At 39.1% G+C, this 19065-nt stretch overlaps 1 protein-coding gene across 1 annotated transcript in view; it reads right to left on the bottom strand.

Moving 5' to 3' along the window:
- Nucleotides 1-19065, bottom strand: part of LOC130092459 (gastrula zinc finger protein XlCGF57.1-like) — a 120062-nt gene that overhangs the window by 34351 nt on the left and 66646 nt on the right. The gene's annotated exons all lie outside the window — the stretch shown is intronic.

Here is a 19065-nt window from a genome sequence, read left to right as displayed (position 1 = left end):
TTTTGTAGTGTGTGATGCACCGCGATTTTCAAATCTTGTATTGTGAGCATGTGTAGCGGTGGCAGTAATGTAATGTGATGTGACTACGCCACCCCGAGGTGACCACTAAGGCTTCTATCAAATTAGACAATCAGGTTCGAGCACATAAGTCTTGTTTTAGATGCAATAAAATGTGAGAAATAAGTATTACCGCAAGGCTATCGTTAGAAACATCTCTGGCACCTGCATCAATATTTGTGACCTGATAAGTTGTCATTACAATCTGTATCCTCCATATTGATTAGATCAATGTTCTCCTGTAATTTTAAATTATATTAACCTAAGTTACATTAGTTACAGTTATTGTCATTGGTGTGAATATGTTTTTATGACATGTACATATACAGTCATTGGGGATCTAAGACAATTATTTAAATAAAAAACAAATTGTGTGTAACATGTAGATAACAACTGCATTTTGCTGCTGTGCCAATGTGGCTATACAAAACTCACAATTGGTGCAGATGTGTACACAACTCACATTGGAATTTTGTTTGTACTCCTCGGCATATAAAGCCAACATTTGCAGTGGCATTGATGAATTGTAGGGAAGAGGCTGAGTGTCCACCTCCTCCTGAAGGGGCACCAAAAAAAGGACATTTTTGCCACTGTTCAAGACAGACCAGATTTGCCGACCAGAGTAACCCTCTGTGTCCATGGAGATAAGAGTCATTCTTCTCTGGCCACTTCCTCCTGAAATAGAATTTGTATGTATGTAATGAATGGATCCTAATTGACAGATAATCTTTAGTTAACTGAGCTCTTCAAACCAGCTCAAAATCCCCATAATTTCCGGTTGCTTTATAAAACACCCACTGTCCTTGTAGTGGTTGAAGTTTGGGGAACTCTTCCTCCATAATTTTTACTATATATAAATGGATAATTCATGAAAAGTCAAACATAAGATTTCAAATTTACACCAGGTAATAGAAAAAAATTGCATACAATTGAATACAAAAAGCATTAAAATATACCAAATCATCAGACATATAAGCACTTATATTCATATGTTTGCAGTCCTCTGCTATTGTCACCACAGGGTTGTTGGTGAAGGTAGAACACAGACTGTGAGGTCTGTGCACTTGATTAGGCACTGTCCTGGTAATCCGACCTTTGCCTCTCTTTGCATCAGTTTTAGCATTAAACATATTAGGGAAACTGTCTAAGAAAATTCAAGTCAAATAACAGCATTCAATAGTATGAAGTGGCATTCATAAGTGGCATTGAGTACCGAGAATGATTGGTATTGCATTATAATTATAATTTCACGAGCAAGGACCACACCACAACCATGAATGTTGGAAATTATTTATTGAAGAGAGCTGGGGATGAATAGGGAAAAGATGCAGTGGAAGGGGAAATGGGGTGCTAGTCAGGTTTATCTGTTATTGACGAGAGTTGGGTATGAAGAGAGTTGGATGAAAAGGGAAAGGATGAAGTGGAAGGGGAAAAGGGATGGTAGTCAGGTTGATCTGGACGTCTGGCGTTGGGGGCCAGGAGACTCAGAGTGGGGGCATCATCTCAGTTAAATGTAGGCAAAAGTGATTAGGACCCCCACCCGACACAACCTGGAAGGGAAGAGAAGAGAGGATGATATGGATGGTTGATTGGATGAGAGAGGATTGGGAAGAGCTGAGGTAAGCTTGGCTTGACGGAGATCGTTGAGATTGGTACGAAAGCCAAGGAGTTGGATCGTCTCGTCTGAGACACCTTGTCTGGCCACTGAGGTCACTGCTCCAATGCAGAAGGAATGTGTTGAGTAGTGTTCTGGAGATATGCCGGTGATACGGAGGTTTAATAGAACAGCTTGCTGAAACAGAGTATTGTGGCCAGTTTTCGGTTTCGGTAAGAAAGAGCGGATCTTGGGAGATGCTCTGGCAATATGCCTGGAGTGAACTTATTCAGAATTAGGTTTGAATGGGCTGAGGAAGGAGTTTAAACGTAAGATGTATATAGGGTATGAAGCTCCAAATTGGTCTGTTTGCTTCCGAAGAGTGAATATGACTGTGTCTGGAAAGTAGTTAGAAATTATAGAGATGCAGAGACGGATGTAGAGATCGAAGGTTGATCAAATAGGGATACATTTTTGAATGTCGTAGGAAGCAAAAAAGGCAACCAGGAACATAGACTTTAGGTTCAGGTGATGGTGGGTTTAAATAGCCTGAGCGTAGAGAGAGGATGCAGAGGCTAAGTAGGTTGGTTGACGAAAACGGCGGATTCGGGAGAATGTCCGATTCTGGAGCCAAGAGTCTGAACTTCTAGACAATTCATGACCCCCAAAAGGATGGTAGATATGATCCGTCTTTCTTCTCCTTGATCACAAGTTTGAGTCCTTTCAATGTAAAGTAAGAGTCTTCTCTACTGACTGACTCACTCATAAAGACAGTCTTTGCTGCCATCTATTGGCAAAATAATGTCATCTGTCAGTTGCGTCTTTCTTCTCCTTGATCACAAGTTTGTCACAAGGAGGGGAGGGGGGGAGAGAGAGAGAGAGAGAGGGGGAAAGGATAGACTGGTTGAAAATAGAAATGGAGGTGGATGGAGTCTAGATTGGCCCATATGAGGTAGAATTCCTTGGGCACTGGTATCTGGACTGAAGAGTGAGCTGAAATATCATAGTACAAAGAAGCCATATTGCTATGAACGGCTGAAGGAAGGGTAGAGGGATGGAGGTTGGGATGAAAGGATGTGTGTGAGTGGGGTTTTGAGCAAATTGTGAACACGGAGAAGAATGATGAAATTATTTGAGAAATTATTATCAGATGACTGGATGAGCTGGGTTTGATCTATAAATTGCCGGCAAAATTTTTCTAGCGTAGCTGCTGAGATTGGAGAACGTGATGGGTAGCTGAAGCTGGCAGAGTAGGTGCCGCAGCTGAAGCTTACTACACTGAACAAAATTATTAACGCATCACTTTTGTTTTTGCCCCCATTTTTCATGAGCTGAACTCAAAGATTTAAGACTTTTTCTATATACAAAAAAGGCCTATTTCTGTTAAATATTGTTCACAAATCCGTATAAAAACTGTGTAAGTGAGCACTTCTCCTTTGCCGAGATAATCCATCCACCTCACAGGTGTGGCATATCAAGATGCTGATTAGACAGCATGATTATTGCACAGGTGTGCCTTAGGCTGGCCACAATAAAAGGCCACTCTAAAATGTGCAGTTTTACTGTATTGGTAGTGGTGGTGAAAACCAGTCAGTATCTGGTGTGACCACCTTTTGCCTCACGCAGTGCAACACATCTCCTCCACATAGAGTTGATCAGGTTGTTGATTGTGGCCTGTGAAATGTTGGTCCACTCCTCTTCAATGGCTGTGCAAAGTTGCTGGATATTGGCAGGACCTGGTACCTGGGTTGGGGTGGAGAAGGGAGTAAGAAGAAAAAAGGATAGACCAGTTAAGTAGAAATGGAGGTTGAAGGAGTCCAGATTGGCCCACGTGAAGTAGAATTCCTTGGGGCACTGGATGAGGTATCTGGACTGAAGAGTGAAGCTGGATGGATGGATGAGCTCACTGTTTCTGCCTTAAATTATTACATTGTTTAAATAATACATTTTTTAGCTAACTTGTGTGATTTGTATATGTACATCTCAGAATACATAACTTAAACATTTACCTCTGATAACAGATCACTCTAAATTTTAATGTAGACGCATACATTTTTTCTGTTAGCTGCTTCGAATCGATATGTATATTGAAAAGCACTATACAATTAAATGTGAATTTAATTGAATGGATGGAGAAATGGATGAAGGGATCAATGGGATGGAGGTATGGATAGAGGGATGAATGAACAGATGGATGGAAGGATGAATGGGTGAAGGGAGGGAGGGATGAATGGATGGAAGGATGAATGGGTGGATGAATGAATGGATGGAGGGATGAATAGATGGGTGGATAAATAGATTGAGAAATATCGGAGTAAACGTATAAATGTATTGCTGTAAATTGAAGGAGATGTAGAGGAATGGATGTTGGGATGAAAGGATGTATGTGGCTGGCGTTCCTGAGCAAATTGTGAGCACAGAGAAGAATGATGAATTTTTAGAGAAAGAGAAGATGGAGTGAATGCCGGTGGAAATACAGCTTGGATGCCGCTAGGGGGGGCTAGAACGGCATGCTGTTGTGGAGGAGAATGTCTCGTGTAGTCACGGGTGACGGAGAGTGGCATGTTTGCTGTTGCCGGAAGCACTGAAGACTCAGAGTTTGTCTGACAGAAGTTTTGATGGATGCTGCATATAGTTGGAATAATCTCGTTTGTTATCTGAATGACTGGAGTGGATGCGTTGAAGGCGAGGCCCGTACCTGATGTTGTCCTCGGATCTGGTAGACACGCGGCGGCTGCAGGAGCTGGCCGAGGAGGATTATTGGGAATTGAGTGTTGGGGATGCGGCTGGTGAGGAAAACGGTGAAGCATGTCCGCGTCTACTATGAGTATGGGAACGAGTCGAAGTTGTAGAGTTTTCTTGAGATCGTTTTGGACGAGAATGCTCGCGGTGAGATGTGAGATAATCCTTGATGGGGTGGAATTGAAATTGAACGATTGTCATCTGAATCGGTTGAGTTAATCTGTATCTCTGAAACGTGAGTGAATTTCGAGAGAACAAGCCTCCTTTGAGGGCAGCAGCATTTGATCCTGCAGGACCATCTCCCTCAGAGCCCTGGGAGACAACTGTGTAAGGTAAGTAATTAATGGGAGTAATAACTTAAGTGCCTTTCAAAAGACCCCAGGTTGCTTAACAAAAATTAAACGCTCAACTGATAGCACAGACAACAGAAAAGTAAAAATAGGGATAAAATCAATATACTAATGTAATGTATACTAATGTAGGCAAAGTGGGTGTAGGAGGAGTTAATTACCTGAGTAATGTGTTCGGCCTTCACGAAGCAAGCCAGGAATGCCAGGAACAGCTCAAGCTGCCGATCATGGAGTTTATGAACCAATGTCTGGCTACCCTGTGTATGTAAATCAAATTATTTTGAAACTGATTGATTGCAAAATTGGATGTGCATGCACGTGCAGTCAAGTTGCAGTAATTCCAAGCACAACTAACATCCACCTGGAAAACCATGACATACTCCTTGAGAATAGCCAGCACACCTATGTAGATGCTGAGCCGTAGGACTGTTGTCGTCTCCTCATGCCACAGCTTCTGACATACCCTCTTTTTTCTGTCACGGCCTTGTGGAGTCATGCCTGTGAAAGATGAATTAATGTAAGTGTAAACACAATACATATTCCTCCTCATTAGTAACTTCATAACAAGTATAAGTGCTAATTATTCTAAGGGATTGGAACATCAAGTCTCATCACCTTTCCTGTTGAGTTCCTCCTGAACCACCTTGATACTGGCTCTTGCCGCCTGGTTGACATGGTACTTTGTGTACATCAGTTCCAAAGGCTCCCTATACAGCTCCTTATCTACAGTGGAGAGGTAGCCATAATAGAGGACTTTGTACGCAGGCATCATGGCATGGGTTGCCATGCTGGCATCGTATGCAGAAAGCCAGCGATGAGGAACAAAGCCCCTCTGTGGGCTGGAGGCGGGGAGATTTAGGATCATAGCTATCTCCTTGAGGTACTTCACCTGACAAAAGACAGAAAAAGATTTTCAAAGAAACACATAGACATTCTACACATTCCATTGTTTTACCACAGACTCAGTACAGTACAGTAGGGTCAGCAGCTGTGGTCTAGACTAGAGCTGACAAATTCAGGTTATACCAAATTCACATAGGTGGAGTGTGCTACTGTGAGTGCTCAACCGAGGGCGTAAAAAGGTTTATTAGCCATGCAACATTTTACAGAGCATACACTGAAGCAAAAACAGAAGGACTTTGATGCCAATAGTTTAATATGAGACCAACCTTTTTGTTGTTGTTGGAGGTACTTTCGTCTAAATTTAACGAAAAGGGAAATCTCTTCATGTTGGAAAAAGGTCCTCTCAGAGTAGGTCCGCCCTACACAAAGTTGGACAGATTTGTCACATCACATGCATAATCTAATTGGTACAATATAAATCATACAACAGGTAATTCTGGCAACATAACAGTATATATAGCAACATGGTAGTTTAACCCTCTGGGGTCCAAGGTGTTTTTGGGGTCCTTGGGATGTTTTGACATACTCTGACATTTGTGCTTTTTTCAGTTGCTTATAAACAAATTACTGGCAAAGGTGTAATTACACTCTATTTAGCACAAACAGGGCTACCATAATGTGTTATCAACATGTATGTACATGTATGTATTTTTGAGAGAATATTGTTTATGCGTGGTTATTGAAAAAACTAAAACTTAAAGTTTCTGAAATAAGGCCACAAAACACATACTAAATATGTGTCCACAAGACTTTTGACTAATGGATGTTGTCGCCTAGAGTTTTTTCTTCAAAATGATCTGAAAATCATCCTGCCTTATCATTCACATAAAACAATAGATTGGTTTAAATTTAAAAATGACACTTTTTGTTTGGAAAGGCAATATGCGCAGGGGTGTGACCTGCTGTGATTCACACCTGAGAAGACATAATGAGCGCATAATGGGGCTGCATACTAATGAGCCTTTCATTCAGGTGTGTCACTGAGCCACAAGAATGCAATGACAATATATTAGGGCTGTCAAATGATTAATCACGATTAATCACATCCAAAATAAGTTTTTTTTTACATAATATATGTGGGTGCACTGTGTATAATTATTTTGTATATATATAAATACACACACATGCATGTATATTTAAGAAAAAAAAAGATTTATATATAAAATATTTATATTTATATATAATATAAATTATATATAAATCTATATACAGTATATACATGAAAATATTTCTTAAATATATACAAGCATGTGTGTGTATTTATATATATAAAATAATTATACACAGTGCACCCACATATATTATGTAAAAAAAACTTTTATTTTGGATGTGATTAATCACGATTAATCATTTGACAGCCCTACAATATATATATATATATATATATATATATTAGGGGTGTAACGGTACACAAAAATCACGGTTCGGTACGTACCTCGGTTTTAAAGTCATGGTTCGGTACGTTTTCGATACAGCAAAAAGTAAGAAATGCCAGAGAAATTTCCTATTTGTTAAAGGGATACTCCACCAGTTTTTCTTATTAAACTATGTTATTCCCTTAACTAAGACGAGTTGATACATACCTCTCTCGTCTCAGTGCGTGCACTATATCGCTCTGTATTGCCGCAAAACTATGTTAGCACTTAGCTTAGCCCATGCATTAAATATGGGCCAAGCAGAGAAGCGACCAAACACTTCCACGTTTTCCCTATGTAAACACAGTTACTCGAGTAGTGTAACTTGACCTGGGCTGGTGACACAAAATAAACCGTTGCGCTTTTCTAAGCGTTTAAAATTGATGACTATATTGTATGGCGGAATACCATAACAATTGCTTTTGAGCACTTCGACTTGGCGCAATAATATCTTCACTCGTGAAAAGTCCTCTTACCGGTTCCCGCTTCCTCTCCCCCTCCCTCTGACATTTCCGTCAATACAACCAACGTGACATGCGCCGGTAGTAGTAGTTCGAGCGGAGTTGACGAAGTAACAGGTTGTTGGAAGCTAGTTTGTGTACAATAATGGTTAAAGCGTGCATCGTAAAGGGTTGTGAAAATAAGGAGAATGTACATAGTGCTGTCATTTTTCACCGAATTCCAACACACCACATACAGCGGAGAGCTTGGTTAGCTGCTTTGAACAAGAATCCCAAAACACCATTGATGACTCTGAAGAAGTGGCGTGTTTGCTCCGAACATTTCACAAAGAAGGACTATACCTGCACAGGAACACGCCTAAAGGATGAGGCTACACCAACAATATTCAGATCACTTACAGAAAGCCTGTGGTCTTTCGCCAGCTCCGGTCTGTTCTGGATCATATCTTTCTTGCCTCTCACGGTCCACAAGAGCTAATTCCTCCTCCGTGTACTCGGGTTCAAACAGATATGGCTCTGGGTCTTCTAAAAGAAGTCATAATCATCTACAAAGTCCGCCATTGCAAATGATCTGCAGTTTGCTAATAGCACAGGTAGTAAAAGTCACGTTGGTAGTATTGACGGAAATGTCAGCAGCTGGATGCTATTGGAGGGAGGGGGAGAGGAAGCGGGAGCCGGTAATCTTTTCACGAGTGAAGATATTATTGCGCCAAGTCGAAGTGCTCAAAAGCACTTGTTATGGTATTCCGCCATACAATATAGTCATCAATTTTAAACGCTTAGAAAAGCGCAACGGTTTATTTTGTGTCACCAGCCCAGGTCAAGTTACACTACTCGAGTAACTGTGTTTACATAGGGAAAACGTGGAAGTGTTTGGTCGCTTCTCTGCTTGGCCCATATTTAATGCATGGGCTAAGCTAAGTGCTAACATAGTTTTGCGGCAATACAGAGCGATATAGTGCACGCACTGAGACGAGAGAGGTATGTATCAACTCGTCTTAGTTAAGGGAATAACATAGTTTAATAAGAAAAACTGGTGGAGTATCCCTTTAAAAGAAAAAATATTTTTTAAATAAGTGAGTTTTCCTACATCTTGAAACTTTCAGGTTTATAAATGGGGGTCATCTTTGAAGGATGAACAAATAATGTGTTGGTCATCACATTAAAAATAACATTTAAATATATGAAGAGTTTAGATGCAAAAGCCATTTGAAATTTTCTTAGAATGATAATTTTTATCAAGCTTGTATATTTAAGTTCAGTAATTTCACTTAAATGGCAATGAAGATTGCCTATTAATTGTCATTTGAGTGAAATTACTGAACTTAAATATACAAGCTTCATAAAAATGATCATTCTAATTTCTAGAAGAAAATTTCAAATGGCACTTATAGAGGCTTTTGCATCTGAACTCTTCATATATTTATTTATATAATATTTGAGTTTTGAAGTGCTGGAAAAAGATGTGTGAAGTACTTGAAAGCATTTCACTATTCCAGCCAAACTGGTTACAGTTAGTGTTACTATATTAAATCCATGGTGAATGTTGCTGGTCTGTGGACGTAAAGTATTACTAGTTCATTCACGGCACAATATTTCTCCTGGTGTCCACGTCAGCGCTGTTTGATCTAGAGATCTGCGGTTAATAACGGAGAAATGTGAATGCTTCTCACTAGATCTCGCAGCGATGTTATTACTTCAGTGGCGAACTCAAATGTTTTCTTTACTGGATCTCTTAGCGCTGTGTTGTAACGGTTGTAACAGTGTCGCTTGATCGAGATCGGCTCCCGCTGCACAGATGTTGCTGCTCTGCTCCGAACTTATAAACGGTCCGTGAAGCACAATAGCGCAGTTTCGTTCCGCTTTCATTACGCTTGCCATTAGATGTTGCGCAACGTTGTGATGATCGCGCCAGCGCGAATTTTGTCGGCAGGAATAATGGTCCAAGGAATCGTTCGGTTTGTATGTGTACCGAACCGGAAGCCTCGAACCGAAACGGTTCAATACGAATACATGTACCGTTACACCCCTAATATATAATATATATATATATATATATATATAGGCCTATATAATACAAAATTGGTTCACAGTTCCAATTATTTATTTATTTTTCAAATTGTGCTTGCAAATTGTATAATATCAAATGTAAACATTTCTAGTAATTGTGCAGTTAATTCTCATACTGTTTTTACAGAAAGTCCTATCCCAAATGTGTCACTAATAAAACACAATACAAATAATTTAAAGAGGAGGCTTATATTGAGCTTTTAAGATTTACCTAAGCTTTATTTATATGTAGCCTACATATATTTTTGCTATTTTAATAAAAAGGTTACAATTACAACAACAATTAAAATTAACTATATTTCAAATGTAATCTTCCTTTGTATATATTAAAGTATACATTTTATCATACATATTTCACAGTTGCGGATTAATTAGTTTGAATATAGCCTATGTAGCAACATTGAGATTTGCCTTAATTAGCTCAAATTATTTATAGGGAATTTTAATAATTAATCATAGGCTATGATTAATATCTTGCATGTTACAGTTAAATTATCGAAATTGAAAATAGATCGATCGTATATATGAATGGTAAATCATAACGAATTATAATTCCTCATTCATATATCAATGGTCTCATTACAGATCGATTATATGAGATAACTTTAAGGGAATTAATTTAGTTATCAAACAATCGGTTTGTCCAGCAAACAGCCGTAAGATTAACTTACCAACTTCTCAACGAAGTTATCCCTTTTTATAAACTCCAAGAAATATCAATGTTCCGGCCGTGAACATTAATTTTCTTGTGTTTATAAAATTTAGGTTACTGAAATAGTAACGACTTGTAAAGCTTTGTAGCTATAAAGATCATCATTTCATTGACTTGTAATATAAGCTCTTAGACAGAAAGCAATCAAGAATATGGTTTTAATAATTGAAACTACGGATACAGAATTCTACATTTAAACCCGGGGATACATGTATGTACAGTAAACATTAAAATTAACGAGACAAACGAATAACGACGGGAGTGAGTGAGAGAGAGAGAGAGAGAGAGAGAGAGAGAGAGAGATCTGGAAAAGATCATGAGTTTGGCTAAATTCATCACAGACACAGAACCTTTGAGACAACAAGAATCAACAGATCTTAAACCTTGAAAGAATGGTAAACGGGTACTTGCACCGGTAAAGCTCTTTGTGTGGCTGATGTGACGAAGGCGTGTGTCTCTCTCGGTCATGTGAACGTCGAGCGTCCAACTGGTTCGTCCAACGCGCGCGAGCGCGGCGTGTTTGAATGTCCTTGGAGGTGAGCTTGCCAGCTGAGCTGAGCTGTGTTCATTTTCCTCGCGAGAAGACATGAACAGAGCAAGGTTAAAACTGAAACTAAGACTAAAACTATCAGTTAAAAAACATTTTCGTTAACTGAAATAAAATTAAAAATTTATAATAAATGAAAAACTAAAACGAAACGAAACTAGCAAAAGTTATTGAAAAACTAACTGAAATAAAATAATTATTATCAAAAATAAGTATTCGTTTTCGTAATTAATAAGCTCTCATCCCGTGGTGGAAAATCTGACATGGTTTAGTTTAAAACCAAACAGGCTGTATAATATATGTAGCTACCTGTAGATGCGGACGAACATTGATCCGTGATTGCCCCACACGGTGGAATAGTTCGTTTGAAATGATCAAAAGACTGATTGAAACCAGACCTACTCTCAATGAAATCCTAGAAGAGCTTGGGATTGACACTCTTTTGAGCAGTGAATGGACAAAGCTAGAAAATCTCATGAAACTACTGGAACCATTTGCTGCACACACTGATCAACTTCAGACAGATAGCCAGTCCCTATCTGAAGTAGTGCCAGCCCTGCTGAATCTGGAAGCACATCTGCAGCAGACTACCATGGAAAAGCAAACTGTTCAAGTCCTTCTGAGGTCAATACGGCAACGCTTTGCAGGCATACTTGATCCTACACATGCAAAGTTTGATCCAGCAGCAGGTGCAGCATCTCTTATGGACCCATCTGTCTCCCTAGCTCTTACATCTCCAGAGATGCAGCATCTGAAGAGAGCAGCAGAGATATTTGTCTTGGATCAAGCTTTAAGATATAGCCAAACTTCAGCCACATTGACAAATGATGCATGTGAACTACCATCAACTTCTGGAGGCACCAACAAAACCCTTCAGAAATACTCGTTCCTCGCTACAAAGATCTTCAGCACTACTAACCAGGTGAATCCAGTTGATAACTCTGGCAGTGCAGTGCATGAAATGCAAAAATACCTAGATGAAGTGAAGCGAGACAACATTGGAGTCAGGCCACTAGAGTACTGGCAAGGACGGGTAGCTGTGTATCCAAAGCTTGCACCTGTTGCAATAGATTTGGTTTGTGCCCCTGCATCTCAAGCCTTTGTAGAAAGAATATTTTCTGTTTGTGGACAGCTTTCATCTGGACTGAGGAACAGAATGACCACCTCCCTGGAACAAAGAGTCTTCTTAAAAGTTAACAGAAAATTTTGTAACTGAACTGGTTTGTAAAATTGCAGGGTTTCCGCGCGGTAGTAAAAATAATCTACCAAAATTAAGGCCCTTGAAAGGTAGTAAAAGGTAATAAATGCAATTTGACTTGGTAGTAAATTTTTCATCACCACCTCAATATGAGTTTCCATCAAAAAATAAGGCTGTCTATGACGTAAATGTGTCTTATTAGTGGAATATTAAACGCAATATAGTAACATTAGCTGTGGTGCGCGAGCAGTGGATTGAGCGCGCAGCGGCACAGACGCGCGAGCTGGTCAAGCTCGAGCACATCCCTTCAAACAGACATCAGTGGAAAGTTTGTAGTTCAGTCGGATGTCAATGGCAAAGAAGATTAAAACGAGTCATCTAGCTTATTATTTACGTTAACTGACGAGAGAGAGAGAGCGCGCGCGCGCACTTCTGTTGAATGCTCCTGATCGTTCACTCAGCACGTGTTATTTGAATGAAAACTAAATCGTATATGTAAGTAAAGTAAAACATGACCTGTTACCTGATTTATGTATAACAAATGGTTCCCTATATTATTACTGGACGTGTGCAGGTCAAGAAGTTCCATGAACGCAAACATCCAAAGCGCGCTCCGCAAACCATCGCCTCAGCGCTCGAATACTAAAAATTGTCTTTCACGTCACAAAATTATGTAAAAACGCCCGTCTTGGCGAGTATCCTAGTAAACAAAGTTGGTTATATCTCATGTGAACGTAGCCATGTTCAAATGTGCGTTCGGTCTTAAAGGGGCAGCACTTTAATATACCTGCTACTGTGTTTTAATGTTAATCAAACAAAGGACAAATAAATTACTCACTGCTCTTGACTAAATGGTCTACCCTTTTCAACTTTACAAAAATATCCATCTATATTTAATTTACAATAATGAATATGCAATTTTTTGACATTTGATTACTGTATTCAAATGTATAGTACCAATCTACCCGAAAAACTCTAAAAACACTGTTTATTTCATTTGTAGCTTTTCTTTGTTCTATTGTATTTATTTGTCCTATTTGTAATTCGATTATTTTTTCTTATTTTGTTACTGACTGCTTACTTTTATTGGGCTGGTAGTTTTTGTTGTAGTATCAAAATTGGATTAAATAACTGGTATTTCACTGGTGTCTAAACATTTGTACCACTGACCCAATCTCAGCGCTGAGCCCTGCTGGAGCAGCTCTAAATATGTGCTGTGCTATTAAATGCAAGATAAAATATGATAGAGTAATAGAATGAACAGTGACAGAAACAGAAGCATGCTTTTTAGAAGGATTAATTAAGCATGAAAATATCTAAAGGACATATATATTTGATGAACAAATTAAGCCAACTAATATGATTTATATTCTTTTGGTTTATCTACTAATACATTTAAAAATTACAAATGCAGTGAAAATTCAGGGATCGGTTACGGTATCGATATCGGCGAGTACCACAAATGAAAGTGTTGGTATCGGTCTCGTTCTCGTTCTGCAAAAAGTGGTATCGGTGCATCCCTAATTGAAAATATTTAACGGGTGAGGGTGAGGGGGGAGCAGCTCCCTATTTTGTTGTTTTGCGATGCTATCAGCACTACACAGATCACGGCAAATCATGCCAACTTAAGGTTAGCTGTCGTCGCACCATCTCAGCAGCAAACCAGTGCAATATTTGAAGCACATTTAGAGATGTGATGAAATAAATTGCTGTTTTGGGATAGTAATTTCACTGCTTAAGTCTGCGTGTGTGAGAATGTGTGTGTGGGTAAGTGTGTGTGATGTGACACACTTTATTATAATTTTTTTTTTAATGTTTATTGTTGTTAAGTGTCATTTGTTTTTAAGAAGTGCCAAGGTTTTTCTTCACCTTATTAGGGCTAAGGGCTAACGTTATGGTTAGGATAACTCGAGGGCTAGGGTTAAGATAAGGACAACTGAAACTCAACTCGACACTAATATTGTCATTGTCAATTATGTTTTTTTTTTTTGTAATGATCACAATTAAACATTAGTGTACCTAATATGTATGATGTGTGTGACAGTGTCACACTTATACCTTATAGTAAGTAGTAAGTGGTGCTTTGCATACCCCTCCCACACCCCCCAAAAAAGGGCTGCTGCTTGATGTCGTGTTGGTAGTAAAAAATATTCTGGAGGTAGTAAAAAAGGTAGTAAAAGGTAGTAAATTCATCTCTATGATTCCTGCATAAACCCTGAATTGAACCCTACGCACACACTTGAAGATTGTTCTAGTCTGTTAGTGCACGACTGCACGTAATATTAACACTACACACATGCACATTTGCAACTTTTAAGATTGTATTAGTCTGTTTTTGCTCAATTAATATTCAACACATACACACACAAACTCAAAAAGATTTCATCTTTAATATGTATGTTTGTTCATGCATGTTCATCATGTATTATGTAAATTTAAGGTGCATTTGTTTGGTTCTTTTGCATCTCAAACCCTTGTTATTTTTATCAAGAGTTAACTGTAAACTGCAAACATTACATTTTTCTGAAAATAAATGTCTTGCTTTGCTTTCTTTGGACTTCACTGTAAGTGTTCTGTTAGCTGCCAAAAAACTGTAATTACTAAAACTAAAACTGAAACTAAATAAAATAAAAACTAAATAGAAATGTGTTTGCAAAATAAAAACTACACTAAAACTAACAAAACCATTAATGAAACGAACTAAAACTAAACTGAAATTGAAAACATAATTGAAAACGATATTAAAATAAAAACTAATTTAAAAAAGCAAAACTATAATAACCTTGGAACAGAGGAGACTTCGAAAAAGATAAAAGAAACTTGAAGAAAACAAAAAGAGAAACGATGGATCATCACAGGAAGGCGATGTCCAGACGCACGAGGAGTCACATGATGAAGCATCGAAGAGAGCAGGAAGAGAGCGTTCAGGAAGAGAGTTTTTTTGAGAGTTTCAGAAGCATGAAGGGAAGCTCGGCGCGTCTCTTTAAGGACACTTAGGTTCACGCCCCTTCTGGCATGAAGGCACCAATCAGCTGGGAGAAAAGTGCCCGCGGAATATTCCTCTTTGTCTTGTCAGGATCATTTATGATGGTATAACATTTTGTCATTCCTACCCAGAAAGATTGTACAAACCGGACAACAGATTTTACAGTAATATCCTATGTATGACTGGTTCAGTCAAAACAAGACGGTCAAACAGCTACCAAAAATGGCAGGTAAAAGTAGAAGAACATAAAGTTACATTCATATGCAGAATTACAAGCATTTTAAAGTTTGATTAACACACAATAAAATTGTCAGCATTCCAGTATGGCATGTGACGACATCTAAGCACAAAAATGAATACATTTAAAACATTTAGAGGTACTTTTCTCTGAAAAGTTCCATGGCTGGTGTTTGTGTGTTAATGTGTTGGAATGTTGGCTCCTTGTGCCAGGCAATATTGGGGAACATTCTTTTGATAAACTCTTAGACTTCAGAGCTATACACTAGCAAACCACACCTCTATTATAAAGCAAAACTAATAACACATGCATATAGGAATGTACATACATTAAAAGGACATTTCTATCCTAAGTTACACACAAAGGACGTTTGTGTGTGTGTCTCTGTGTGTGTCCTTATGGTCAGCATCTGTCCATCCGTGGTGTATACCACGTGAGGGTTTAGTTCGCAAATGGTTGTCTTGAAGACAAAAGGGTAGTTTTGTGTTTAAATCTTATCAGCCTACGGAGGCATAATAATTGATGAGGGGGGAAAAATTAGCTCAAGACCCTGAATGGGTCAGTTCTTATTCTTTTGCGACTGAGCACAAATTGCAAGCAGTGTAAGGATTTTAGAACAACGGGGCCCTGTTTCTTGATTGCGCAATGCGTCAAATTAAGTTAATCAATGACCTGCTCGCAGACATTGGGGCACCATATCACATGATTCAAGGTTTTGTGAATTAAACATATGTGTTCATATTTGTTCAGTAGTGAAGGAAAACAGGATTCGGTCAGTCGCTACACCTACAATCGAACAAACACTATAATAACATCTTAGCAAACAAGCTTATTTGATGTGGCAGTATTTTACAGTAAAAACGACATCTTGTCTTTCATATGTAACATATCGTTTTTATGATTAGGACATATAAATGTTAATTTGCAGTTTAATACGTTGCTTATACAAAAATATTTTATTTCAACATATTTCAGTCGATTTTTACTCATCTCAGTTTTGGAATATAGTTAGGTAAAAGCTGTTCATTCATTCACACACAAAAATGTGATTCATATTCAAACAGTCTTTTTGTTTACAGACACTATTTCATATCGCGATTAGAACAAAGCACTTGAAAATAAAGAATGTACCTACTCCTCAGCTGGATCCGTTGCTCCTCCAAATGAAACTACCTGCACTTCTGAGGTAATTTTTTCCAGGATTATTATTAAGATAGTATTATTCCTCACAGCGTCGTAAATATGAGTCTCTTTCGGTGGGTTATCCAGCTGATGTGTGGGCGTGGATCGCCTCAGAGCATTTGTGTTTGAATAGAGCGCGCGCCAAATTAACTGGTCAAATTAACATTAATGACCTGAGACGAGAACGACTATCATCTCTCTCTTTTCGTACAGATTACATAAAATGAGAAAATTTGTTTTTTATATAAATTACTTCATTTAAAAGAAGATAATTCAGGCTTCATGCCTGTGTGCCTGTATACCTGTTTGACTGAGTATTTGCAGAGTTACAGTTCATTTTTCGGACGCGTTTCAGAATGGACTTCACTGACAGAGAGAACGCAGAACGCGCATCATGTTAATTTTCTTTATTAGGCGAAAAGCACAACACTTTGTTTTTATTATGAGGTTCCACAAAAAAAATACAAACTTAACAGGATCGAATGATGTACAACACTTATATGTAAGATCAAAATCAACAGAGTAATTTGAGTCTCTTTTGCACTGATAAGGAAATAAGTGAGCTGGTATCGCCGGCGAGACCGCCGACCCCAGAGGGTTAAGGAACATTTTTTTATGTGTGCAGTTCACTAAAATGAAAATTAAAACACTGAAATAGTAGGTAAGAAAGAAAATGTAAATACCTAGACCATGGATCATCTTGTATGAAGCTGCCATCCGCGACAGCTTCATTCCCTGCAAAGCTGGTTTATACAAGGAAAGGATCTGGGCAAGCTCAACAATTACAGGAGCCTTAGAAAACGGGATGGAATGCTCTGCCAAGGTTCCAAGGACCATTGCCTAGAACACAAATAATGAATGTAAAGCTAGTGTATTCCATGTTTAGGTGATGATGCTGCCAGTGACGGGAGCTGATTGTGAATAATAATTAGGGCCCGAGCACCGATGGTGTGAGGACCCTCATGGAATTGCTCTGTTTATTAGGGCCCAAGCCCTGAAAGGGCGCAGAGCCCTATTGTTCTTCTTAGGATTATTTGCTATTCTTCTTTATTATTATTTTTTTAAAAACATTTTGGGCACTTTTGGGGCCCTTAACGTGCTCGAAAACTCTTGAAACTTTGCGCACGGGTCAGAACCCGCGGCCATCAGGGCCGGGCTGAAGCTGGTACCCGGGCGTGGCAGGGGGGCTCGACAGCGCCCCCTGGAATGGGGTTTGAACACTTGTCCATATATCAAACACGCTTGCATGTAAAAATATGAAACTCAGTACACTTATAGATCTCATCGGGCTGAACAACTTTCGCCCTCTAAGTTTTACGCCAGCCCAACAGGAAGTCGGCTATTTAGGGTTGTTTGGAAACGCATGCTCAGGAATTTGAAACACTTCTCCTAGGGAATTCCTTCGATCATCGCCAAACTCGGTGTGCATGAAGTCAAGACATTGAGGATGAAAAATTGCCAGGGGATTTTTGATATCTCGAACGGTTTGGTCGTGGCGAGGAAACGAATTTATGGCGAATAATGGAAACAGGAAGTGCGTTATAACTTCAGCATACATTAACTGATCTTGATGAAACTTCAGCAGTGTGTTCGCTGTAAGAGGCCGATCACATGGATGTGACTATTGTGAGTCAAAGTTATAGCGCCACCAACTGGCAGCAGGAAGTGTGTCACTTTCAAAATGCTTTGAAAGCACCCTCTTATTTTTACCCGATTTGCTTCAAACTTCACTACTATAATGTAAACACACGCCAGATGTAGACCTGTGAATGGATTCTTGATATCTTAGATACTGTTGCCATGGCAACGCATCAAATTTTAATATTCTTTTTTTATGCTTTTGAGACTTAGCATGCCTGAAATTGCTTGAAATTGCATGAAACTCGACAGACAGATCAGATTTATTAGCCAGTAGACATCTGTGATCTGTTACTTAAATGCACATTGCCCACCGTGCTTTGTCTTCCTAAAGCCACCGGGTGGCGGTGGCACGGGTGCGAGGGCCCTTTCATCGCTGCTTGCAGCTTTAATAATAATAATGCATTTTATTTGTAGTGCACTTTACATTGAATAAACAATCTCAAAGTGATAGTGTACTCTGTCTATGCTGCCTGTGCTGACTAACAAGCCTACACCACCTACCTCTGCATTTGCTATGCGGTTTATAACTGGTACGGGGATCTTTCCCTGGCACTGCTGCCTGATTGTTTCTGACCCCTGGCTTGCTTGACTCAGGCTTGCTGGACTCTGGCTAGCTGATGCTGGAAGGAAGGTGCTGGCAACACTATGAGTGGAAGCTATCATCTGCACCTTCTTCTTGTGAACTTCAGTCTGGCATTGAGCCTGCAGAACATGGCTGCCTTCGTTAGCATAATTTATATCTTTGTGGCAAATAATGCATCTGGCGAATCCCTGCCGGTTGATTTTGTTGAATACATTTCCTAGATGAAAGGACACCTCTTGCCCTTTTACTGAGACCTTGCCTTCCAGTTTTAGCCACGACCAGTTCCAGCTGCATTTCAATCCAGCATCCAGCTGTTTAACAATGGCTGCATGTGAGGAAATAACAGCAGGATGCAGTATGCAAGTAAAAACTCAGTTTAATGGATA

This window comes from Rhinichthys klamathensis, unplaced genomic scaffold, assembly GCF_029890125.1.
Source record: "Rhinichthys klamathensis goyatoka isolate OS25496 unplaced genomic scaffold, OSU_Roscu_1.1 h1tg000176l_1, whole genome shotgun sequence".
NCBI classification, from domain to species: Eukaryota; Metazoa; Chordata; class Actinopteri; order Cypriniformes; family Leuciscidae; genus Rhinichthys; species Rhinichthys klamathensis.
This window is presented reverse-complemented; position numbering and strand designations above follow the sequence as displayed.